Below are 25,550 nucleotides of genomic sequence, written 5' to 3'. Positions count from 1 at the left end.
CTCAGGCTGCTGCATTAACCACTAGGCTACTCCTCCTCTCCTTCAATGATGTTATTTTCTCTAAAACAAGTGTCACAGCACCAAGATCATTTTCCCTTTCCTTGCAATGGTGAGACAGGCACGAATCCAAACTTATGATTTTTGGTTTTCATCAAGTAATCACAATCCTGACATCATCAATATGCACCTAGATGGCAGAATGTCACTAAAAAAAATAATAGGAACCCCTGCCTAAAAGAAAGTGCTTGTGGCTCAGTGGTTAAAAGCACTTCTTCCATCTTTCTACAGGTTATGGGTTTAAATCCACCCAGCATCTCATCAGCTTCTTTTTGGTCTCATAAGAGAGTATGGGTTGTGGACTTTGCCATTTACATTTGCACTCTGCCCTTTCTAGGGTCCAGAGGGAAACTTATTTTTAGCCTGAGATGGCTATGATCTCATGTAGAAGGACCCCTGCTGCCATCTTCCAGAGGTCATGGGTTCAAGTCCCTAGTATGGTCAGATACCCCATTACATATTCCTCTTTTTTTTGTGACAATCTGTCATCTAGGTGCATATTGATGATGTTACAATGATGTCAAGATTGAGCATCAGACATGTCCACTTGCTCTGAACCACAGCCATTATGAGTAGGGTTTCTCTTTTTATTTTCTTAACCTTTTGGAAATGAGGTTTAGTATGATATATATATATATATATATATATATATATATATATATATATATATATATATATATATCATACTAAACCTCATTTCCAAAAGGTTAAGAAAATAAAAAGAGAAACCCTACTCATAATGGCTGTGGTTCAGAGCAAGTGGACATGTCTGATGCTCAATCTTGACATCATTGTAACATCATCAATATGCACCTAGATGACAGATTGTCACAAAAAAAAGAGGAATATGTAATGGGGTATCTGACCATACTAGGGACTTGAACCCATGACCTCTGGAAGATGGCAGCAGGGGTCCTTCTACATGAGATCATAGCCATCTCAGGCTAAAAATAAGTTTCCCTCTGGACCCTAGAAAGGGCAGAGTGCAAATGTAAATGGCAAAGTACAGTACACCCCCGATATTTGCAGGGGTTCCTTTCCAGGAACCCCCGCGAATATCAAATAACACAAATATGGTTTTTCACCTGGGGAGGCAGGAGAGGGCAGCTGGAGCACCAGCGATAGTGTTGCCTGATTCAGCAAAAAAAATTTAGATTCAATTCGATTAAGCCTTTTGAATTGGTTTTTTAATTCGATTTAATTTTCCTTCCCAATTTGGTGCTTGTTTGTTTTTTGTTTTTTCAAACATCCTGGTGGGTTTATTTTATAGCCTCTTCACCCCCTTTGCCTTCTCCTAACCACACTGGTGCTGTGGTGTAAACAAAATCAACAAACAAAAAAGACTTTTCCTCTCTCTGTTAAATCCTAGCTCACGTTTGCAGTCTAACACCAGCTCTGGCAGAATACACATTTCAAATCTGACAAATTGTAATCACAAAACAGAAATTAAAATTATTTTTTCTACCTTTTGTTGTCTGGTCATTATTCAAATCTTGTTGGTCCCAGGCTCTGGTTGTCTTCTGATAACTTGCTTGCCAGGGTCTCCTTCTTTCTTCTTTCTCCGTGCTAACCATCTAACTGCCATCTCTGTCCTCTGGCATCTTTCCTTTTTTTCATCTCCCTCCACAGATCCACCTTTTCTTAACTACCTTTTCATCCAGCATCTCTCCCTCCTTCCCCACCACTCTCCCTTTCTTTTCTCAACTACCCTCCTATCCAGTATCTTTATCCCCCCTCCACACCATCCCTTGTGTCCAACTTCTCTCCCTTTCTGTTCCTTCTCTCCCTAAATCCCATTGTCCATCATCTCTCTTCTTCTCCTCTATTTTTAGACCCATTATTTCTTCCCCCCAAATTCCAGCATATGCACGTCTCTTTGAACCCCCTTCCCTCCCTCCCTCCATGTACTTCTACACCAGGGCCCCCTCCCTTGAAGGTCTGTCCCCCCTGAAGGCCTGCACCTCACCCCTGAGGCCTGTCTCCCCCCCTTGAAGGCCTATCCCCCCTTGAACGCCTGTTTCCCCCCTTGAAGGCCTGTCTCCCCCCTTGAAGGCTTGTACCCCCCTTGAAGGCCTGTCTCCCCCCTTGAAGGCCTGACCCCCCCTTGAAGGCTTGTCCCCCCCTTGAAAGCCTGTCTCCCCCCCCTTGAAGATCTATCTCCCCCCTTGAAGGCTTGTCCCCCCTTAAAGGCCTGTCTTCCCCCTTAAAGGCTTGTCCCCCCCCTTAAAGGCATCCCACCTCTGAAGGCCTGCCTGTCTCCCCCCTTGAAGGCCTGCCTGCCTTACCCCCAAAGGCCTGCCTGCCCCCCTGAAGGCTTCTCTCACCCCCCACACCGAAGGACTGCTCCCCCCCCCCCCGGAAGGCCTGCGAGTCCCCCCTGGCCTCCCACTGGTGTCCGGCTTCTCCCCTGGCCTTCCTGCACCATTTACCTTTAAAGAGCAGCCTGCATAGAAGATCGCGGTGTTAGCAATGTTTGCAAACAGCTTCGGAGCTGTTTCCTCTGCCGTGGTCCCGCCCCTCCTCTGACATCAGAGGCAGGATCGCAGCAGAGGAAACAACTCCGAAGCTGTTTGCAAACATCGCTAATACCGCGATCTTCTGTGCAGGCTGCTCTTCAAAGGTAAACGGGTGTGCGGAAGCCAGACGCCAAGGGGGGGGAAGCAGACGTCAGGGGGGGAAGCGGATAACAGCACTTCGCGACTGACCCTCCCCCCTCGCCCTCTAAAGCAGGTGCAGCAGCGGCCGGCCAACAAGAGCAGCGCTGCCACTCCTGCTTTAGGGGGGAGGGTCAGCCGAATCGGGAAGCCGATTTTCTTTTTGTTTTAAATCGATTTGAATCGGTGAACCGATTTGAATCGTGAATCGAGCAGCACTAGCTGGCGAGTGAAGGAAATCACTCGCAGTATGCTTCGACCGCCTCTTCCTGCACTTAAGTCAGACTTCACCAATCAGGAGCTGCTTTGACACACAGCTCCTGATTGGTGAAGCCCAACTTTAGCACAGAAAGTCCCGGTCAGAGAATTCCGCGAATAACCGGGGGAACACTGTATAAATTTCATGCGCTTTGCTTGAGTAATGCATTATTAAACATATTTTTCCCATTATTATTAAAGAGGAGTCCTCTATACTACCAAAAATTAGAAGCCCAGTTCACCTATATGTGGACGCCTCCAGCACACCTAAGTCATGTCCACCTAGCTCGCACCCAACTAATGCCTAAAAGTAGACCTGGTTTTACAAAGTCGTCCTCTTTACGTAAAAAATAGGTTTAGCATATATATAGATATATATAGATATATATATAGATATATATTTTTATAAATAAACTAGTATTTAAGCCCGTTACATTAATGGGTGCTAGAATAGATGTGTGTCTGTCTCTCTTTCTATCTCTTTCTCTCTGCTTGGCCGCTTTCTGTCTGTCTGTCTGTCTTTCTTTCTGTTTCTCTCTTTCCTTGGCTGTCCACCACCACCCCTTGCCTGCTTCCCCTATCAAGCAGCAGCCCTTCTCCCTTCCTTTTACCTCCCTCCCCCCACCCCCACTGTCTAACAGCACCTCTTACCTGTTTCCCCTGTTCAGCAGTAGGCCTTCTCCCTTCCTTTTACCTCCCCCCTGTCTAGTAGCACCTCTTCCCTGTTTCCCTGTCCAGCAATAGGCCTTCTCCCTTCCTTTTATTCCCCCCCTCCACTGTCTAACAGCACCTCTTCCCTGCTCCCCCTGTCCAGCAGCACTCCTTAGCTGCTTCCTGGTCATTCGTGTCTGCCCTCCTCTTCAAAAAAGCCTACTGAGGATCGCGGCTGGCTGTAGCAAACTTCGCAGGCACTATGCACCTCGGTAGCATGTTCCCTCTGATGCGATCCGGTGCATCAGAGGGAACGTGCTACTGAGGTGCAGAGCGGCCTGCGAGGTTCACTACTGCTGGCCGCTATCCTCAGTAGGCTTTTTTGAAGAGGAGGTCAGACAGAAGAGCCACTTTGGTGGACTGGATGGAGGACTGCCGCTCGATGCCTGTAGGAGCTGGAGAGCAGGAAGGTCCGTGCTTTACAATTTCTCTGCCAGTAGCGCACATGCGCACTCCTGCTTGCCACGGACATATGGATCACGGAACACGCAGGTAGGAGTGCGCATGCGCACTTAGCATTTTATTATTATAGATAAGCAGCCTGTTTAGAGTGCTGCCAGCCCGATGCTGCTTAGGGAGGTATGCAGGGCTCACTCACAGCTAGCGGGGTTCAGATGGGAGGGAGAGAAGGATGAGTTTGACTGCGCGGCGGGGGTGGGTGGTCGTGGGGGGGCAGTGCTCTATCAAGTGTTCTGCTGCACAAGAGATGGGAGGGAAGGGTAACTGCCAGTGAATCCCGGGACTAGGGCTTATTTTTGGGGTAGGGCTTATATTAAGACCTACCCTGAAAATCCTGCTAGGGCTTATTTTCGGGGAAACACGGTAGTAGGAAATATTCTAACAAGAATTTTGAAGGCTGAAGTGGAAAAGGGTTCTATGTGAATAGCAGTTGAACATGGGTCATTTGGTCCTAAGAGACAGGTGAGCACTATTCGGAAGAGACACACGATGGCCTCCGTCGCCCTCAGCCAATCAAAAGGGAGTCGGGTTCAGATCCCCAAACCTGGAGTGGTGGAGACGGGCAACACGAGGCATCCAGTGCAGTAATATGATTGATCCTGGAGAAGCCAGTGAGAGCCCTGGGGAGAATTTTCTTTTATTTGTGAAGGGCCGGGTGCCCTGGAATGGATTATCCCAAAGGGAGGGTCCCCGAGCCTTGGAAAGCATCATGGTTCCGGCAACATCCTGTGAGCTTTCACTGGTCCTTGAAAATCTGGGGGCGAGGGAGTAAATCTCGCATCGGGCCGTACCCACATATGCAGCAGGTCTCCAAGATGAACAGCCTTTGGCATGTTTGAACAATGTAGGTCAGTAGGACTGGGGTGCAAGGCGAGGCTGGGCGCATGCAACAGCTGGATGAGTACCGTTAAGAGCATTTACTGTGAATTTGAGCATTGATGAATCAATGGTACCTTATTATAGCCATCATAGCTGCAATATTTTTATTTGTAGAAAGCCAATACACTTTGGTTATAAAGCCTGGATGATGTGCGGTCCAGACGGGTACCCATTTGCCATGCAACTGCACACTGGTGCAAAACAAACTGACCCATTAGGTTCTAAAGAAACAAAAATATGGTGGTATTGATGTCTTGGATTGGCTTTTAGGCTCCTTCTGTTCAAATCTGCAGTCAAAGAAACGATTCAAGAACTTGTTCAAGAATAGTCTTAAAATCTTAAAAAGATTTTCCTCCAGGGAGACAACCTTCCCAAATGGGAACATACCAAGAAGTCAACAGGAAAATAGCTTTTTGGTCTGATTTTTTTTTTTTTTTTGTAAGTGACTTTACATTTCCAGACACAAACATACCAGAAGTGCACTATTGTAGCACACCTGGAATAGAGAACAGACTCAAAAAGGTTAAGCCAACAAGAGAAGAGATTAGAAAGATTTCAAGTCATTACATTGTTTCATTTACTTAAATATTGTATTAATTTTCTATGTTAAGGAAACCTGTCAACATTTTGCAACAATCAGTTACAAGCAAGTTAAGAGGATTTGCTTCAATAGGATCTGGTGCTATCCGACATGGATCTATATTAGTCCCGCAGACCCCCCCCCCCCCCCTCCCCTAAATTATTTTGCTGGAGGCTACAACATTCTAGCCCTGTTGTTGGGATTTGACAGAGGCATAAATCATTCAGTGTGCAGGAAACAGCTCTGAGCTGAGCTTCAGCATGTTGGGCCAGCCTTTGATGCAGACTGGTTGTACAGGTTTCTGGATGACTGGGGAACCGGTTTAACAGGTCTGTTATGCCAACAAATTCAGGTATGATTCTGTGTTCCTCAGAATGCAGGAACCTGCCCAGCCAGTTAAATGAAAGGCATATTAGGTTATCCAGTGAATACTGCATATTACATTGGTGTGGTTTAGCTCCTCTGCATAGCAGCAGCAGCTGCTCAGTGGCTGAAGGTGGGAGAGTTAGCAGTAAATATTCAGCATCCTGACCAAGAGCAAAACTTTGGAAAATCTGAAGTAAAAGGGTGAGTCTTTTTATATTCACTTTCTCCCCTCTTGCTTGCTTTTATACAGCCTGTCTCTATTCAGAAACTGATATGTAATTATTCAGCTGTCGTGTGGAAATAGTACCTGAATGAGCATTTGAAAAGTTTCAGGTGAGAAGGTCACAAACATAATTTTTAGCAGTTACATTTTTAACACTCCTGCACTCCTTTTATTAATGGATTGACTTTGTGCCCCTTTGTCTGAAATGTAGGTGCATCTTTTTTTTCCATCATTGCAGAGTAGTTCTGTGTGGGTTGTTTTTTGTATATATATAAAAGTAAACTGAATTAAAGCATTATTCACACAAAACAAGCAATTTATTTCTGTTATACCAGGAGTACCATCTGAGCAGATTTTAAGGATGAAAGTGAGAAGCCACGGAAAGAAATTCTGACTGGGAGTAGGAACAGTGTTTAGCCAGAAGAAAAGAGCAGTGAAGGGCAAGAAAGCCCAGTAAAGTAAAGCCACCAAATCTTGGCATTGTACATGCTGAGCTGAAGAGAAAGGAATGAAGGCAGGTTTTGTCATGCCCGTTGAGACTGGAAAAAAGTTTGATTTAAGAAAATCAGCATCTTATATTAAACTTATATATACAGTCCTAGCCTTCTCTTCCGTCCCCCCAAGACAACTTTTTAGCAGTTTCCCATTTAGGCAGACTAGCTTTCTTGCTGCATGTAGTGATGTCAACGGCACGGTAGACCCAGCCAATTGTGTTGTGCAAGTCTAATAGCAGCAGAGTGCAATGCTGAGGGCCAGATGCACAAAAGTTTTCCTTGGTAATAAGACTCGTCACAGAAAGCTCCCTTCCCGATGCACAGATTCTCAGTGGCTACAACCAATAGTCGTAGCAGTCACCGATAACCCTATGCAAATGCATTTCAAGGAGCTCATTAGTATTCTAATGAGCTCTCCTTGAAATACACATTAAAGAACCCCGACCCCCCCCCCTTAACAAAGAATCAGGGCCATAATTTACCAGCAGCTGTTGTCCATGTGTTGTACCTGCAAACAACACACATACAAAAACTGAGCCCATATATAATAAAACCATAAAAGTCCTTTGCACAATTGGGGCTAAAAAAAGACCCCCCTATGGATAAACCTTGTGGTCTGGTAGGCCTGGCTGGACCCCTAGCTAAAGGACCCCCACCCCTGGGAAGGGCCTCAGGCACCAGAGCCAATCAGAGCCTTATGCCCATGCCCGATGCATCCTGGGATGCACAGGGAGGGGCCAAAAGCTATGACTGGCTCAGGTGCATAAGGGACAGGACTTTTAATGCCTGAACCAATCAGGGCCTTAAGCCCCCTCCCAGTGCATATCAGGATGCACTGGAAAGGGTAAGGCCCACCATTTTGAAGAGGCAGGCCTGCTGGCAGGAGGGAATAGACATCCCTCCTGCTGATTGTCAGGTGTGTGGGAGTCTCAGTGAAGTCTCAGTGAACTGGAGGGGAAGTGTTGGGGTCAGCCCAGTATTTGGGGGAGGGGGGGTTGGGGTAGTCCTTTAGCTGGGAAGTTCTGTAGCAAGCCCTGGGTACATGTTGTGATGCTGCAGATAAACTTTCAGCTGCATCTGGAGCCTCAGCTCATAGCTCTGGTTGGGCTAAATGAAAATATCCTGAGCTGGAAAAGGCAGATATTGACAGAACAGATTTCTTTAATCTTGTTTTCAAACATATATTTTAAATGTACGATTACAGGTGAGATGGGAATATAGTCCATGATCCTGATGAAGTCACATACAGCCCTGTTCTTCTTATAGGGTGTTCAATATCTCCATTGCACTTGCTGATGCTAGGAACAAGGAAAAACCCAATTCCTATTCCTTTCTGCTGCTACTTGACAGCAGCATTAGCTTCCCCATTGCTGATCATTAATCAGCTCACTTACGGCATATTGTCTCCTATGTCAATTGCAATCCACAGTGCCCTGCTGGGGAAAAAAGTTGCCATTTAACTGGAGGTATGAGGAGGTTTTCAAGACAAGTTCAAATGTGTTTTAAACTTTTCAACAAGACCACTGTAAACATGATCTAAGAGAAAAAGAAATAAAGCATGTTAATGCCTGGGGTTGTTTTTGTTTTTTTTAAATTTGGGCCTTATATGAACTTGATTGGGGGTAATTCTATAAGGTGGCACCTAGTTTTAGGCAGTGATAATATGTGTAAATGCCTGTACGTAAGGCATTTATGCACATGAATGGTCATGTCTATGTGCAAATGACCTCTTATACCAACCAACATAAAAGTACACATATTGTTTGCATGGAGCAAACTTTGACAGTGGGCATGCAGATGGATGGAGGTAAGGAGGAGCTTATTTAATACTATGATTTATGTATGTTCTTGATAACATCTAAGCAAAGGCATTTACAATAGCCGTGGAGGAGCATAATCAAAAAATAAGTCTAGGTCCGTTTTGGGTCTAAGTCACTAGACATTCAAAGTCGGCAGTGTCCAAAGTCCATTCTCGAAAACTATGTCCAAAATATATATATATATATTTATTTTTTTTTCCCGAGAATCGTCTAATTATACGTCCAGCCATTTGATCACCCAGACTGCTAGGTCATCTATCTTTATACCCCATTCTCGTCCAAAAAATCATCCAAGTCTACCTAAAACAAGACCTTTTGGACGTGAGAGGGGCCAGCAAAGGGATGGACTGGACACCCAGACATGAAAACACAGTAGTGGGGCATCTTAGAGGGCACTGCTGCAAACTTCACACAAAGGGTGTCACATAAACATCTCACCACAACTCCCTTATAGGCCATGGTGAGCCCCCTAAAACCTACTAGAGCCACCTGTCTACAACCCCAATAGCCCCAGACTACTTAAGCCACCTCTGTGCAGCTCTACTAGGCTTTCCAAAGCCAGGTGCTGATGTTCTGGAGGCAGATATATGAAGATGTGAAGTTTTTATAATGATTTTTATGGTGGAGGGGGGAGGGAGCCAGTGATCACTGGGGGAGTGTGTGTGGGTCTGTACTTCATCTCTACAGTGGTTATCTGGTCACTTTGGATACCTTCTAGGCACTTAGACCTGGTTTTAATTCACCTAAGTTGCTACGTATAAGTTCCATCTAGGCAGCCTCGTTAAACTTTCGGTTATACTTGCAGTACAACTAAGTCTAGGTCAGCCCACGTCCCACCGAAATCCTGCCTTCACCACTCCTTCTAACACGCCCCTTTTAGCTCTGTGCATACAGCAGCACTGAAAAGGCCTAAGTCATTTTTAGATAAGTCTAAAACCCGGTTCGATTATCGGCACTTGGACGACTTGTCTTACTGATCATCCAAGTGTTTTACTGGTCGTCCAAGTGCTGATTTAGGCCAATTTTTAGACATATTTCTGTTTCAATTATGAGCCTCTTAGCTTTTAGATGAAGGAGTATTTTCAGCCCATATACTAGTAATAATATGTGCCTTAAGTAACACTAGTAATAGGTGGCATGTTAAAGAATTACCCTTCAAAGAAGAAATAATATGAAGCGTGCGTTGAGTTTATATTTTGCAATATAGCTAATTTGTATTTTTTTTGTTTTATATTTATCAATTTAATATTTTAAATTAACTTCATTGCTTAAAAAAAAAGAAGTACGGTTTTGAGTTTACTTGGCTAAGGTTGTCAATACACTGCTTTAAAAAAAGGTTTTTATTCCCTTTCATATGACATAGGAAGTGAAAAGACCTAAACAAGTAAACATGATAAAAAAAATATTTGGGTTTTGTTCAGTTTTAATCTCTTAGGGGCCCTTTTACCAAACTACGGTAAAAAGTGGCTTTAGTGCATCCTCACACAGGTCATTCCCATGCACTAAGGCCATTTTTACCACCAATATAAAATGGCCATTTTTTTACTATTTTCACTTTTAATGACCAGATGCTCATCTTCATAGTAGCATGTAAGCCCCGCCCCTACCACCATACATATAATTAGTTAACATGCGGCAATGTAGCTGCACTAACTCTCTGCCCCAAGACCCACTCTCCAGATCTGGAAAATAAAATTGTTTTAGTGCATATGTAGCATGTGCACATCCAAAAATTACCATGGGACACAATGTGCCCCACTGTAAGCCATTTTTTTGCTTTAGTAAGCATGCATTAGTGCAGAGCTGCCCAAATCCGGTCCTTGAGATCTACTGGCAGGCCAAGTTTTCAGGATATCCACAATGAACATGCATGAGAGAGATTTGCATACCAAAAAGACAGTGCAGGTAAATCTCTCCCGTGCATATTCATTGTGGATATCCTGAAAACCTGGCCTGCCAGTAGATCTGGAGGACCGGATTTGGGCAGCCCTGCATTAGTGCTTTCTGCAGCTTAGCAACAGGACTCCTTAATGTGTTGTTTCTGTTGTTCTCATGATAGAATTAGAATGGAAAACATTGAGTGGGGTCCCACAGGGTTCACCCCTCTCTCCAATATTATTTACTAAGCCGTGTTAGAGGTTTCTACCACAGTCCAGAGCACTAAATGCTCTGACACTGCTTCAACGCTCATAGCAATTCTATAAGTGTCGGAGCAGTGTCAGAGCTTTTAGTGCTCCAGGCTGCAGTAGAAACCTCTACCGCAAATTAGTAAAAAAAAAAAAAAAAAGGGGGGGGGTACATTGAATCTTTTTTTTTTTTTTTAATAGGGAAGGCATTTTGACCGATTCTATAAAAGATATCTACAGTTATCTAGATCGGCACACTTAACCGATCTCGATACCCAACTTATTTTTTTAATTGGCTTAATGAGCACTGATAATAATTGAAAGCACCATGAAGAGGCAAGGGACTAATAACAATCTTTATTAACAGTAAGCCACAAGGACACCATGACCGGGAGCAGACGTTAGTCAGTGTCGCTTCTGCTGCCGTCTCCAGCATCTCTCTTAAATCTGCTTCAATTCGACCTCTGAGTGCTCCTTTCTTTTAGTGATTTAGCCCGTGTACTGTGGATTAGTGGTGGAGGGATGAGCGAGTGAGTAGTAAGTGAAATGTGCCAAAAAGGACCGCAACTGCTACAAGGTGGAAGACAACAAAATGGCGGCACCCTCCAGCCCACTGGAAAGTGTTGCATGGTCTGCCAAGATTACAGAGATTACGGCACAAATCAACTGCCATGGAATTTGTCCTCAACAAATGCCTCCTTCCTATAGATACTAACCCCTCTTCTACAAAGCAGTCACTAGCGCAGCTTTGTAGAAGAGGGGGTAAGTAAGTCAGAGCAAGTACAAGATAAATAAAGTATGGGGCAGGAACTCATAATCTTCCCAACGTGTTAGCAACATTGATGATCGCGTACATGGCTTGGAGGCCCAACAAGCACAGTGCCAGAAAACAATCAAGGCTTTGGAGGACAGATTGAAGGATTTTGAAAATAAGTCAAGAAGATCCAACCTCCATTTTTTTGGCTTCCCTGAGGACATACCTGACATTGATTTGCAGCATACTTTGGAAACTTGGCTCACCAGCTCTCTAACCTTGCCCGAGAACTTAGGGCCTCTTCATAGTGAAAGGGCGCACAGGCTGGGATCGCACCCAGTGTTGGCGGCTAAACCACTTGTGGTGATTGTGAAGCTTTTGAATAATGTACATAAGCAAGCTATTCTGCGAGCACTGTGAGGAAGTCAACAACTGACTTATGTCACTAAGTGCATTCTTTGCTTTCAAGATTACTCAACTAAGGAGGCACAGCAAAGAAGGCACAGCAAAGAAGTGCTTTTGTCCCCATCTACTCCACTGTTTATCATTTTCGTCGCTCTTCTCTGGACCCCCTCAAGTATTGCCATGTCCTTCTTGAGGGGGTCCAGAGAAGAGCGACGAAAATGATAAGAGGTATGGAAAACTTTTCATATGCCCACAGGCTAGAAAAGCTGGGGCTGTTCTCCCTGGAAAAGCGGAGACTTAGAGGAGACATGATAGAAACTTTCAAGATCCTGAAAGATATAGATAAGGTAGACAGGGACAGATTCTTCAGACTGTGGGGAACAACAAGTACAAGGGGGCACTTGGAGAAACTGAAAGGGGACAGGTTTAGAACCAATGCCAGGAAGTTCTTCTTCACCCAGAGAGTGGTGGACATGTGGAATGCACTCCCGGAGGTTGTGATAGAGCAGAAGACACTACAGGGATTCAAAGAAGGTTTGCATAAATTCCTGAAGGATAAGGGGATTGAGGTGTATAGACAGAAGTAGTGATAAGTTATAGAATAAGGCAGGGACCACTTGACAGGTCCGCGGGTGCGGACTGCTGGGCGTGATGGACCTCTGATCTGATCCAGTGGAGGCAACTTCTTATGTTCTTATGTCACATCTGATTTGGGCTCTTATATCCAATGCATTTACAAGTACACCATAATGGAGCTTTGAATTTTTACGATACGGTTATCATGGTCCAGACCTTTATTGTCACTTTTACTGCAGCTGATGTGCTGGAAAGAACTTCTTCATCTCAATCTTGACTGCAGTTATTTTATGTCAAACTATCTTGCTCTTGACATGTTAGCTTGATATATTGGTCCGGAGGGTGCCCTTGGGAGCTTCTCTTGTACCACTGGACTTCTGGAAGCCATGGACACTCCAAGGGCCCACACAGCTTGGATTTTCAGCTTGATGAGTTCTTGTTGGATTTTGTTCTTGGAGATTGACCACCTACTCTGGGCAGCGAGCACCATATGCCATTCTGGTCGCCACACCTTAAGAAGGATATGGTGATGCTCGAGAGGGTCCTGAGAAGAGCAACAAAAATGATTAAGGACATGGAAAACCTTGCTTATACCGAAAGGCTGGAGAGGCTGGGGCTCTTCACCCTGGAAAAACGGAGACTTAGAGGGGACATAATAGAGACCTATAAAATCATGAAAGGTATAGATAAGGTAGAGAGGGACAGATTCTTCAGGCTAGCAGGGACATCAAAAACAAGAGGGCACTCAGAAAAACTGAAAGAAGACAGATTCAAAACAAATGCTCGGAAGTACTTCTTCACTTAGAGGGTGGTGGACACCTGAAATGCACTTCCAGGAGAGGTGATAGGACAAAGTACAATAATGGGTTTCAAAAAGGGCTTGGATGACTTCTTGAAGGAGAAAGGGATTACAGGGTATAGATAGAGGGGTACTATACAAGGTACTTCAGGATTAGGGCATAAACAGTTCAGGTGGAGGGAACTTACAAGTCAAGGACCTGGAGGGCCGCCGCGGGAGCGGACTGCTGGGCGCGATGGACCCCTGGTCTGACCCAGCAGAGGCAATACTTATGTTCTTATGTTTAGCTCCACTGGGGACTTTTTCTTAGTACTTTTGGGGGATTAAGTGGGTTGAATGCATGAAAGTGGTACGGTGTGAGATGTTGTGGTATGATTATAGTATGGTGGGTGTGTGGGGATTGGGGAGTCAGTAGCCTTATTGTTTTGTTATTGTTTTATGTGATATTTCCTTTCTCTTTGATTGTGGGTATTGTTTCATGAAACTCCCATGGCGGACATCTTGAGAACTGACACCAGATTGATAAAGGCATGGTAACTTCTTAGTTCGGCTTATAGGATTACATGCCAACCTCCTTCTGTGGGGTGTAAAGGAACCTACATTGCGAGTGGTGTTGATTGTGGGAGCATAAAGATGTGGAGTGTTGGGGCTCAGGGGGAATGATTGATCTTTTCATATCTCTCTTTTTTCTGGGGAGGTAGCTGGGAGAGGGCAGGTATTCAGAGGTGATTAGTTCCCATTTTTCTTGGGAATGATAGAGGCAAAGATTATTAGGAGGAGAGTTGTATGGGAGAGAAGGGGAGGGCTGAGAGGGAGATTTTTTGGGATAGTTCAGATTCTTTGTTATGGCAGTTACTGGTCATGGGTTGTTCTTGTTGCCTTTCAATTTGTTAAATTTTGTCTTGATGTGCTGGTCCTTTGGGATGTCTGGACCTATTATTTCAGAGTCCAGTGGCTGGGACAATGCTCTGAATATTATTCTACTATTCTTTGTCCTTGGTCTATTTTGGTTTTCCCGTGGGATGATGGTTCACCTTGTAACTTGGAATTTGGGAGGCATTAACTCCACTGTGAAGTGGACCAAAATTTTACAAAAACTGAAGACTTAAGGCAGATATAGCGATGCTACAGGAGACACACCTTACTGATGTGGAACATGCTGAGTTAAGGAGAGGTTGGATAGGCTTGTGTATGGCAGCTGCAACGCTAGGGAAGAAATGTGGGGTAGCCATAATTTTTCGTAAAGGGGTAGTGGCCCAGATTAATACTTTAGCTATTGACTTCGGGGGTGTTATTTTTTGTACTGTGATAATTGCAGGTCAAAAAGTGCTGCTGGGCAGCATTTATGCACCTAATACCTATGATGGTTTTAGAAGCGCTTACAAAATATTTTATTCAATCACGACAAACTACCATTGCTCCCAGGGGGGGGGGGACGGACTTTAATCTTGCTTGGGACCATTCTTCGGATAGGTCTTCCCCCCCAGCTAAAGGCTCATACACAGAATTAAAAGGGCTCGCTCATGTGTGTCATTTATTAGATCCTATTGATGTCTGGAGGATATTACATTCGGCTGAGAAATATTTTACTCATATGTCTAGAGCGCATTCGACACAATCCTGAATTAATTATCTATTGGTCTCTAGGGACCATTTTTCTAATGTCACCTGGGCAGAAATAGGGCCTTATGTGATCCCAGATCATGTGTGGGTGTGGGTGTGGTTGGATCAGACCGCCCAGACAAGGTCCAGCTCTGGGATCCATTGAGCATACCCTCTGTGATTAAGTAATGATCAGAAGTTCTATGATTTTTTTTTTTTTAACTTAAGTGTTGGAACGATTATAAATATTTTAATCATCAATATGAAGATGATCCTGTTTTGTATTGGGAGACGGCGAAAGCGGTGCTCCGGAGTGAAATTATAGGTTATATTAATCACCTTTGAAGATGCAGGATTGGGAGATCTTGCACTTATCTCATCAGCTTATTGAAGTCCATTGACGCTATGGTACTCATCCTACTTTGGCTGCTAAATGTACTCCACTTTCACTGCAGATTGCTTTAAATGAGAAACTCCATTAGAGAATGGCTAAGCTTCTGGCATATTTTAAATATCAGCTTTAAGCTCATGGCCATAAAAGTGGTAAACTCTTGGTTCGTTTGGTTTCATACAGAGAAAAAAAATCTTACAGTTGTGTCCTGGTGGATCTAGGCAAGTTATGAAAGATATAAAGATATGAGTCATTCCATAATTTTTATGCAAAATTATATGTTTTGCATAAGAAAACAGGGCTGCCCAAAGAGCTATATTTGGATGGGCTTGATCTACTGCATCTCACTCCTGTACAATGCACCCATTCAGGAAGGAGAAGTGGAGTTGGATATTACTCAGAGCTCCACTTTGAAAGCTCCTAGCCTGGATGGATATCGGGCTGAGTTCTACAAAGTTTTGAAAACCGAGATAGTACCCCCAATCACCAAGATGTTTTATGAGAGGACTAATACTGAAGCTATGTCAGAACATCTTAATATAGTCCAAATAATTGTCCTTCCTAAGCCAGAGAGGGACCCCACCCGTCAGGAGTCTTACAGACCTATTTCTTTGCTCAATTTTGAAGTTCAGCTTTTAGCAAAAATACTGGCCAATCATTTGGTGAGAGTTCTCCCACAGCTTATTCATGAATTTCAGGTTGAATTTGTCAAAGGCCACTCAGTGGCCAAAAATTTGAGAAAGATTTGGCCACGCTTGAATATCGAACTAGGGCAGGATTCTCTTCGCTATTCATCAGTTTTGACATGGAGAAGGCATTTGACAAAGTTCGCTGGGACTATTTGTTTGCTATTCTGACATGCTATGAGTTTGCGGGCTGTTCTGTTTCGGCCATCCAAGCACTATATGCCACACCTAAGGCTGTTCTTCTGGTTAACGATTGTAGATCTGTCCTGTTTGAGATCCATCCATCCATCCATCCTCTGTCGCCTTTGCTATTTATTTTGACTCTAGACCCTCTCGTCTGAAACATTTATGCCAATCCTAACATTAAAGGTGTGAGTACAGTGTCTTAAGTTGGCCGCTTTTGTGGATGATCTGTTGGTCCATATTATGGAACCTCAGCATTCTTTAGCAGCTTTATTGAAGAATATAGTGGAATATAGCGACTTTGCAGGTTTTTACTTAAATCTCAGCAAGTTTGAGGCGGTGCCCTCTGCAGTTGCCTTAAATAATTTTAAGAGGCTTCTCTTCCATTATACTGGGCGTCAAGACTGCTTTCGGTACCTTGGTGTACAACTTCCAGTTTTTACAAATCAGCTATTTTCGACTAATGTTCCTAAACTTTTGATAGATACCAAAATTCAACTGGAGGCTTGGCAGGATTTGCCCTTTGTTGCCATTGGGTAGGATAGCTTTGTTAAGAATGGTGATCTTCCCGCAGTAGTTATATATCATGCAAATGCTTCCACTAAAATTTTTGAAGAAAGATCTCCATTGTCTCTAGCAAATGCTTGTGGAGTGGGGACAGAAAGGTTTTTATTTAATTGAACATCTTTTGACGGCAGAGGGCAATTGGGCCCTCGATGGGGAGATACTTTTGCATATTCCCAGGCCAAACATTATATTTTATCTCTTTCGCAAGACTAGATCAGTCAACCTTTCAGAAAATGTCTTAAGGATTTTTTTTGCAGGGGTGGCAGTTTCTAATACCTTCGTATCGGCACTGTATAAAGCCCTGTGTTAGTCTGAAGGTAGTAAAGACACTAGGCACATATGCATGAGTTGGGAGCGGAAGCTTCATAAGGACTTGGGATCCTGGGATATTTTGACCAATGTTAAGGGGACACTTACACTAGTTACCAGAGAGGTGTTATGGAAACATTATGTTCCAAGTGTTATATAAAGCCTATTATACTCAGATACAATTACACAAAATTGGGGGGGACATTGATTCCCCTCTCTATCTTAAGTGTGGCAAAGAGAACATAAGAGATGCCGCTGCTGGGTCAGACCAGTGGTGGCCCTTTTGATCAAAGACCAGCGCCCTAACTGAGACTGGCCCTACCAGCGTTCAGTAGGAACTTGTCTAACTTTGTCTTGAATCCCTGGAGGGTGTTTTCCCCTATGACAGCCTCTGGGAGAGTGTTCCAGTTTTCCACCACTCTCTGGGTGAAGAACTTCCTTACGTTTGTACGGAATCTATCCCCTTTCAGCTTTAAAGAGTGCCCTCTCATTCTCCCTACCTTGGAGAGGGTGAACAACCTGTCCTTATCTACTAAATGTATCCCATTCAGTATCTTGAATGTTTCGATCATGTCTCCTCTCAATCTCCTCTGTTCGAGGGAGAAGAGGCCCAGTTTCTCTAATCTGTCACTGTACGGCAGCTCCTCCAACCCCTTAACCATCTTAGTTGCTTTCGAGTAGTACCGTGTCCTTCTTCATGTACGGCGACCAGTGCTGTATACAGGACTCCAGGTGAGGGCGCACCATGGCCTGGTACAGCGGCATGATAACCTTCTCCGATCTGTTCATGATCCCCTTCTTTATCATTCCAAGCATTCTGTTCGCCCTTTTCGCCACCGCCGCCGCACATTGCGTAGACAGCTTCATAAACTTGTCGATCAGAACTCCCAAGTCCCTTTCCTGGGAGGTCTCTCCAAGTACTGCCCCAGACATCCTGTACTCGTGCTTGAGATTTTTGTTACCGACATGCATCACTTTACACTTATCCACGTTGAACCTCATCTGCCATGTCGATGCCCATTCCTCGAGCCCAATACTTTTCCCCATTTTGCATTCTTTTTCCCATTTTGGGCCTCTATAGTGCAATATCTGCAGCACTTATTAGGGTGTAACCTTGCACGTACAATGGAACAATTGGTACTTGATCTGGGTCGTTTTGGGGAGTGTCTCAAAGAGGAATTTTGTTGTGTTGTAAGATGTGTCTTCTAGCTCATAAGAGCATACTGCAGTCTTGGACTTCTTCGGACCCTCCCTCACTTTGGCAGTGGCAGACACAGGTTTACACTCTAGCTACTTGGGAAGTCTGAGAAGGGGTGGGTCATGCCACCAAACAAAAACGTGTTTTGCTTACTTGGGAGGCCTATTTGGCTTTCTTACCTCACAGAAGGAGTAGCTTACTTCTGAATACCATTTCTTGGAGTGGTTCCATGGCAATAAGCTAGCTGTTTATAATTTCATGCTGCTGTGTTTTTCTTTGTAGGGAAAGGGCTGATTGATACTACCTGGGGGCTACAAAAGTCCAGGCCCTTTGGGGAGGCTGCTTTTCATGCATTCTTAGAATGTCTTTTCTTGTCCTCTGGTATAGCCTTTGGGTGGGGTGAATGGTGGGGGATATCGGTATGTTATTATTTGATGACCCTTTGTTGTCCTTTTGCAATGCCTGATTGTTTCCTTAAGATACTTTGCTCTAGTAACCCAGTGAGTTGATTTTGTACATATTGATTGCCATCAATTTCACATGTTCTCTGTTATGGAGGAGATGGGAAAGGGGGGATAGGGTAGGTAGGGATGTGGTTGGGGGGTGAACTTGCTAATGTTTTTGTTTGTTGAATCATTCCTTGCTGGCTACTGCTATGTTATTCTGTTCAGCAATAAAGCACAGTTACTTACCGTAACAGTTGTTATCCAGGGACAGCAGGCAGATATTCCCACATATGGGTGACGTCACCGACGGAGCCCCGCAGCGGACAGCCTCGAAAGCAAACTTGCTTGAAGATCTCGAACTTTCGAGTACTGCACCGCGCCTGCGCGCGTGCCTTCCCGCCCGAACTAGGGGGCGCATCTCCTGAGAGGATCCTCAGTTCAGATACCTAGCCAAGAAGCCAACCAGGGGAGGTGGGAGGGTTGTGGGAATATCTGCCTGCTGTCCCTGGATAACAACTGTTACGGTAAGTAACTGTGCTTTATCCCAGGACAAGCAGGCAGCATATTCCCACATATGGGTGACCTCCAAGCTAAGTAAAAAGGGATGGAGGGAAGTTGGCAATTTACGAAAAAAGATTTTGCAAAACAGATTGGCCAAAATGGCCATCCCTCCTGGATAAAGTATCCAGACAATAATGAGAGGTGAAAGTATGAACCGAGGACCAAGTGGCAGCCTTGCAGATTTCCTCAATAGGAGTTGATCGGAGGAAAGCTACAGATGCCGCCATAGCTCTAACTTTATGGCCCGTCACTCGACCTTGCAGAGGAAGACCAGCCTGAGCATAGCAAAAAGAAATGCAAGCAGCCATCCAGTTGGAGATGGTACGCTTTGATATAGGACGACCCAACCTGTTTGGATCAAAGGATATGAAAAGTTGAGGAGATGTTCTGTGAAGCTGAGTGCGTTGCAGGTAGAAAGCCAAAGCACGTTTACAGTCCAAGGTATGAAGAGCCGCCTCTCCTGGGTGAGAATGAGGCTTTGGAAAAAATACAGGCAGAACAATAGACTGATTGATGTGAAATTCTAAAACAACTTTAGGCAAGAATTTAGGATGAGTACGGAGAACAACCTTGTCATGGTGAAAAACTGTGAAAGGTGGATCAGCCACTAGCGCTTGTAACTCACTGACACGACGAGCAGAAGTGAGGGCGATCAGGAACACAGCTTTCCAAGTGAGATACTTGAGATGAGCTTTGTCAAGTGGTTCAAAAGGAGATTTCATAAGTTGAGCTAAAACAACATTGAGATCCCAAACCACAGGAGGTGGTTTAAGAGGAGGATGGAGATTGAGAAGTCCTTTCATAAAACGAGAAATCATAGGATGTGCAGAAAGGGATTTTCCATCCAAAGGCTGATGAAAAGCAGCTATAGCACTAAGGTGGACTCGGATAGATGTAGTCTGAAGTCCAGATTGAGATAAATGAAGTAAATAGTCCAGAACTGATGTCAATGAAGCAGATCTGGGAAGTAAATTATGTGTAGAACACCAAGCAGAGAATCTTGTCCACTTTTGACCATAACATTGTCTAGTTGATGGTTTTCTGGAAGCAAGTAAAATATCTTGCACAGACGGAGAGAATTGAGAAAAGTCTGTTAAAGAGAAAGGTACCAAGCTGTCAAATGTAGAGACTGTAGATTGGGATGAAGCAAAGATCCTTGATTCTGCGTGAGTAGAGAAGGAAATATTGGTAGAAGTAGAGGCTCCCTGGTGCTGAGTTGAAGTAGAAGGGAGAACCAAGGTTGCCTGGGCCACCGAGGAGCTATCAGAATCATGGTGGCATGGTCTGATTTCAACTTGACCAGAGTCTTGAGAATCAGAGGAAACGGAGGAAAAGCATAAAGGAACTGATTCCTCCAGTCCAGTAGAAACGCATCCGCTTCGAGACGTTGAGGAGTATAGATGCGGGAGCAAAATTGAGGCAGTTTGAAGTTGAGAGGTGACGCAAACAGATCTATCTGCGGAGTCCTCCAACGAGCAAAAATTTGGCGAAGAGTAGGAGAATTGAGTGTCCATTCGTGAGGTTGTAGAAGACGACTCAATTTGTCCGCCAAACAGTTGTGTTGACCCTGAATGTAAACTGCTCTGAGGAAGATGTTGTGGAGAATCGCCCACTGCCACAATTTCAGAGCCTCTTGACAGAGGGAGTGAGATCCCGTCCCTCCCTGTTTGTTGACATAATACATGGCTACTTGATTGTCGGTACGTACTAGAATCACCATGTCGTGAAGTAGATGCTGAAAAGCTTTGAGAGCATAGAATATCGCTCTGAGTTCCAACAGATTTATAGGACACCTCCGGTCTGCTTGGGTCCAGAGCCCCTGAGTGCAAAGACCGTCCACATGGGCTCCCCATGCATACATTGACGAGTCGGTTGTGAGGACCTTCTGATGAGGAAGAGGGTAAAACAGTAAACCTCTTGAAAGATTCAAAGAGAGCATCCACCAACGGAGAGACTTCTTTAATGAAGGAGTGATGGAAATCAGTCGAGTTGGTGGATCCACTGATTGTTTCCATTGAGATGCCAGTGTCCATTGAGGAATGCAAAGATGAAGCCTGGCAAAAGGAACCACATGAACTGTAGAAGCCATGTGACCGAGCAGAACCATCATTTTCCTTGCTGGAACAGTGGAAAGTTGGAAGAATTGTTGAGAAATTTGAAGGAGTGCATCCTGACGTGGTTGTGGAAGGTATGCTCTCAGATTGATAGTGTCCAGAGTTGCTCCTATGAACTGGAGAGACTGAGAAGGAGTCAGTTGAGATTTGGGAAAATTGATGTGAAATCCCAGACTTTGTAGAAAAAGAATAGTCTGTTGGGTCGCTACAATAACCCCTGAAAGAGAGGGAGCCTTGATGAGCCAGTCGTCTAGGTATGGAAATACTTGGAGACCCTGGTTGCGAAGAGCTGCAGCCACAACCACAAGGCATTTGGTGAAAACTCTGGGGGAAGAAGCCAGTCCGAAGGGGAGAACTCTGTACTGAAGATGAAGATTTCCTACTTGGAATCTGAGGTACTTGCGAAATGCTGGATGAATAGGGATATGAGTATAGGCCTCTTTGAGATCGAGGGAGCACATCCAATCCCCTTGATCCATCAAGGAATATAGAGTTGGCAGAGTGAGCATTCGAAATTTCTCTTTGACTAGATATTTGTTGAGAGCTCTGAGATCCAAAATCGGTCGCAAATCCCCCGTCTTTTTGGGAACTAGAAAATAACGGGAGTAGAATCCCGAGTTCCTTTGGGAGAGAGGAACTTCCTCCACTGCTCGCAGGAGAAGAAGAGCTTGAGCTTCTTGAAGAAGAAGAGGAAGATGCGACTGATTTGAAAGACACTCTCTTGGATGGCGATCTGGAGGCACCTGAAGGAGTCGAAGAGAGTATCCCTCTCGTATGATGGTAAGTACCCAGATATCTGATGTTATGAGCTCCTATTGATGATAAAATGTGGACAGGCGACCCCCTATGGGGAGGGGAGAATTTGGAAACAGAGAAATTTGAATGCTCAGGTCGAGATTGTCAAAAAGACTGAGCAGGCTTGGTGGCAGCAGGGGTCTGAGACTTTTGTTGTCGTTGTTGTGGAGGAGGCCGACGAGCAGGAGGTCTAGAAAAAGCAGGAGTTGATTTCTGCGGATAGCGACGTGGAGTTTGTTTGAAACCTCTAGTTGGTACAGGTTTAGGTTTTGGACGAATGAGGGAAGCAAAAGAGCGTTCATGTTCTGAAAGACGCTTTGTAGCTGCCTCAATAGAGTCATCGAATAATTCATTTCCTTGACAAGGAAGATTAGCCAATCTATCCTGAAGGTTAGGATCCATGTCCACTATCTGTAACCATGCTAATCTACGCATGGCTACTGCAAATGCCGACACTCTAGAAGAGAGTTCAAAGGCATCATAGGAAGCTTGTAGCATGAAAAGTCTCAACTGAGAAAGAGTCTTAAGGATATTTTTAAATTCTGATAGGCGATTGGTAGAGATGTCTGGGTAAAATGAAGATAAAATCTTTAAAAAATGGTTGAAGTAGGACGTAAATATGTAATTATAATTAAGAACTCTATTTGCCATCATAGAGTTCTGGTATAAACGACGTCCAAACTTATCCATGGTATGGCCTTCCCTACCAGGAGGGACCGAAGCATAGATTTTGGAGGGATGTGCTTTCTTCAATGATGATTCTACAACTAGAGATTGATGAGAAAGCTGAGACTTTTCATACCCTTTACAGGGGACCGTTCTATAACGAGATTCTAATTTGGATGGAATAGCCGTGATAGAATAAGGAGTTTCCATATTGCGAGAGAAGGTCTGCTGTAGAACAGGAGTCATAGGTAATCTGAGTGACTCTTTTGGAGGATGGGGAAGCTCCATATCCGCTAAGTACTCAGGAGTATATTTTGAGTCTGAATGAAGGTCTATTTTGAGAGCTTGGCCCATGTCAAAGATAAATTTGGCAAAAGAAACTGATTTTGGATCAGATGTGTCCTCAGGAGAACCACTGCGTGATTTATGTTGAACTGAATAGGATGGAGAAGCCTCTCTAGAATATGGTGAAAGGTCTGATTCCAAACGCAGAGTGACCGAAGAAGCTGCACTATGAGTTGGAGTAAGAGAATGCTTCCTTTTCAAACTCCTGGAAGGAGAAGTAGCAGGTGTACGAGTTACAGAATGAGTCGAGGTATGTGTAGGACTGTCTCGACAGACTGGCTTCGACGGTGTTCTGGATCGAGAAGGGCTTCGAGTCGAGGCTCGTCGAGATCCATGCTTCGACTTTGACTTCGAAGAACAAGGTAAAGAAGCCTCGGTATCCAATGTCGAAGACTCCCTCCGAAGCTTAGAAGTAACAGGTCTTGAATGCTTCGATCGATGCTTCGGAGGAGGTGAGCCCGGAGAAGACTCTGATGAAGAAATGTTCTTCGGTGTCCGGGATCGGCCTCGGGAGACTGGAAGCTCTGGTTGAGTGACAGGCTGATCAGTCCGAGGCAAGGTCGAGGACGGGACCAATTGAGCTACCAAGGAGGAAATCTGAGTGGTAAGGATAGATTTCAGCATGTTCTCCAGCATCGGCACCGAGACAGAAGATTCTGACCTCGTAGGTGCAGCAGTACGCTCCGAAGAGGGCGACCTCGAAGGTGAGTATTCCCTTATCTTGGAGGTACGCTTCGAAGATGTACGTGCCGAGGACTCTGGTGGCTTCTTGGATACGGCACCTGAAAGGGAACTCGGAGACTTACCCCCCGTAGAAGACTTCGTGGATGGCGTCGTCTTCGAGGCAACCGAGGCAGAAAAGGTCGAGGCCTTCGAGACCGAAACTCCAGCCGGAGTCTGGGTCGAGGCCTTCGAGACCACAGGTGTCGAGGTCGTCGGAGTCGAAGCCTTCGAGACCGGAGCAGCCGCTACGGTCGAGGCCGGATCCGAAGATTGCTCCATGCCAAAAAGTTGAAAAAATTGAGCACAACGTCGTCGAAAGGCCCTTGGAGTAAGGGTGAAGCAGCGATGACAATCTTCTGGAGAATGAGAAGAACCCAGGCACTGTAAACAACGGCAGTGGGGATCGGTGACAGAAATCACCCGATTACACTGTCGACAACGTTTAAACCCGGTAAGAGGCCGGGACATGGAAAAAATAAAGTCCGTGTCGAACGAAGGAGCCTAGGCCTAGGCCCAAAGCTCGACGACCGAACAAAAAAGAAAAACAATATTATTTTTTTTTTTTTATTTTATGAAAAGAAAAAGAAAGGAATAAAGAAATAAGCACAGCGACCGACTTATAAAAAAGAAACAGCCGCGGTGATGAGAAGGCAATTGCTGCAGAGAAAGAGAACGTGTCTTCTTGTCTCCGCGGAATTAAACGAACTGAGGATCCTCTCAGGAGATGCGCCCCCTAGTTCGGGCGGGAAGGCACGCGCGCAGGCGCGGTGCAGTACTCGAAAGTTCGAGATCTTCAAGCAAGTTTGCTTTCGAGGCTGTCCGCTGCGGGGCTCCGTCGGTGACGTCACCCATATGTGGGAATATGCTGCCTGCTTGTCCTGGGATAAAAATAGATTTCAACTAAGCCACAAGCAACTGTGGAACCCAGGAGGAAACCTCTGGGAAACCATATACATTCAATATACAATGTATTCCAATTTACCACAACTGGCAGCCTTCACAGATGGTCCAGGCAAGCGCATCAATATTGATAGGTGGGGGGTTTCAGCATACCGTCCCTATCTACTGGAAAAGAGATTATCAAGGTAAGAACCTAATCTCTTTTTTCCAGTGCAATAGGGTTGCTATGCTGAACCAAGGGATGTACCTAAGTAGTCCCCAAAACCCTGGGTGGGAGAGATAAGCCTGCCTTCAAAACTGAAGCTCCAAAGGAGTCCTCCTGAGCTGCCACCTTCACTCTATAAAATTTAATGAAAGTGCATGAAGGGATGATCAAGTCACCATCCAACAAATCTTTCGGCGGAATCGTCCTAGCTTCAGCCCAAGAAGAGGCAACTCCTCTAGTGTGCTCTAAGAACAAACAGAAGCTGTTTTTCATAGACAATGTAGAAGGATGAAATAGCTGACCTGATTGATATAGAAATGGTAGCTTTGGAAGCTGGCCTCCCCTTCTTGGCTGGATATGCTAAAACAATGAGGTGATCCGAAAGATAAAAATTATTTGTAACCTCCAGGTAATGTAAGACAGTCCTATGGACATCCAGCACCTTCAAGACTTTATCCTTCTTAGAACTAGAAGGCTGAAAGGCCAGAAGTTGAATTTCTTGGTTAATGTGGAAAGCTGAAACCACCTTCAGCCAGAAAGAAAGGATGGTCTGCAAGGAAATGCCTGCTTCTGTGATGTACAGGTAAGGAACAAAGCTTGTAGTTCGGAGACATGCCATGCAGAAGAAATGGCAACCAAAAACACAGTTTTGATAGTCAGGTCCTTGAGGGTGGCATCTTGCAAGGGCTCGAACAGAG

At 44.8% G+C, this 25,550-nt stretch overlaps 1 protein-coding gene and 1 long non-coding RNA gene across 3 annotated transcripts in view; one reads left to right on the top strand and one right to left on the bottom strand.

Annotated features, from left to right (window-relative positions):
• Positions 1-6,034: 6,034 nt before the first annotated feature.
• The window catches only part of RBBP8 (RB binding protein 8, endonuclease), a 200,200-nt gene continuing 180,684 nt past the window's right edge, over positions 6,035-25,550 (top strand). For both annotated transcript variants that reach the window (XM_033933895.1, XM_033933891.1), the window contains exon 1: positions 6,035-6,165. The gene's annotated coding sequence lies outside the window, so the exon portion shown is untranslated. The remainder of the gene's footprint in view (positions 6,166-25,550) is intronic.
• Positions 7,825-25,550, bottom strand: part of LOC117355397 — a 33,044-nt gene continuing 15,318 nt past the window's right edge. The window contains exon 2 of the long non-coding RNA XR_004538351.1: positions 7,825-8,217. This is a non-coding gene — a long non-coding RNA (uncharacterized LOC117355397). The remainder of the gene's footprint in view (positions 8,218-25,550) is intronic.

This window comes from Geotrypetes seraphini, chromosome 2, assembly GCF_902459505.1.
Source record: "Geotrypetes seraphini chromosome 2, aGeoSer1.1, whole genome shotgun sequence".
Classification (NCBI taxonomy): Eukaryota; Metazoa; Chordata; class Amphibia; order Gymnophiona; family Dermophiidae; genus Geotrypetes; species Geotrypetes seraphini.
Note: the sequence above shows the minus strand (reverse complement) of the source record. Positions and strands in the feature narration are given on the sequence as shown.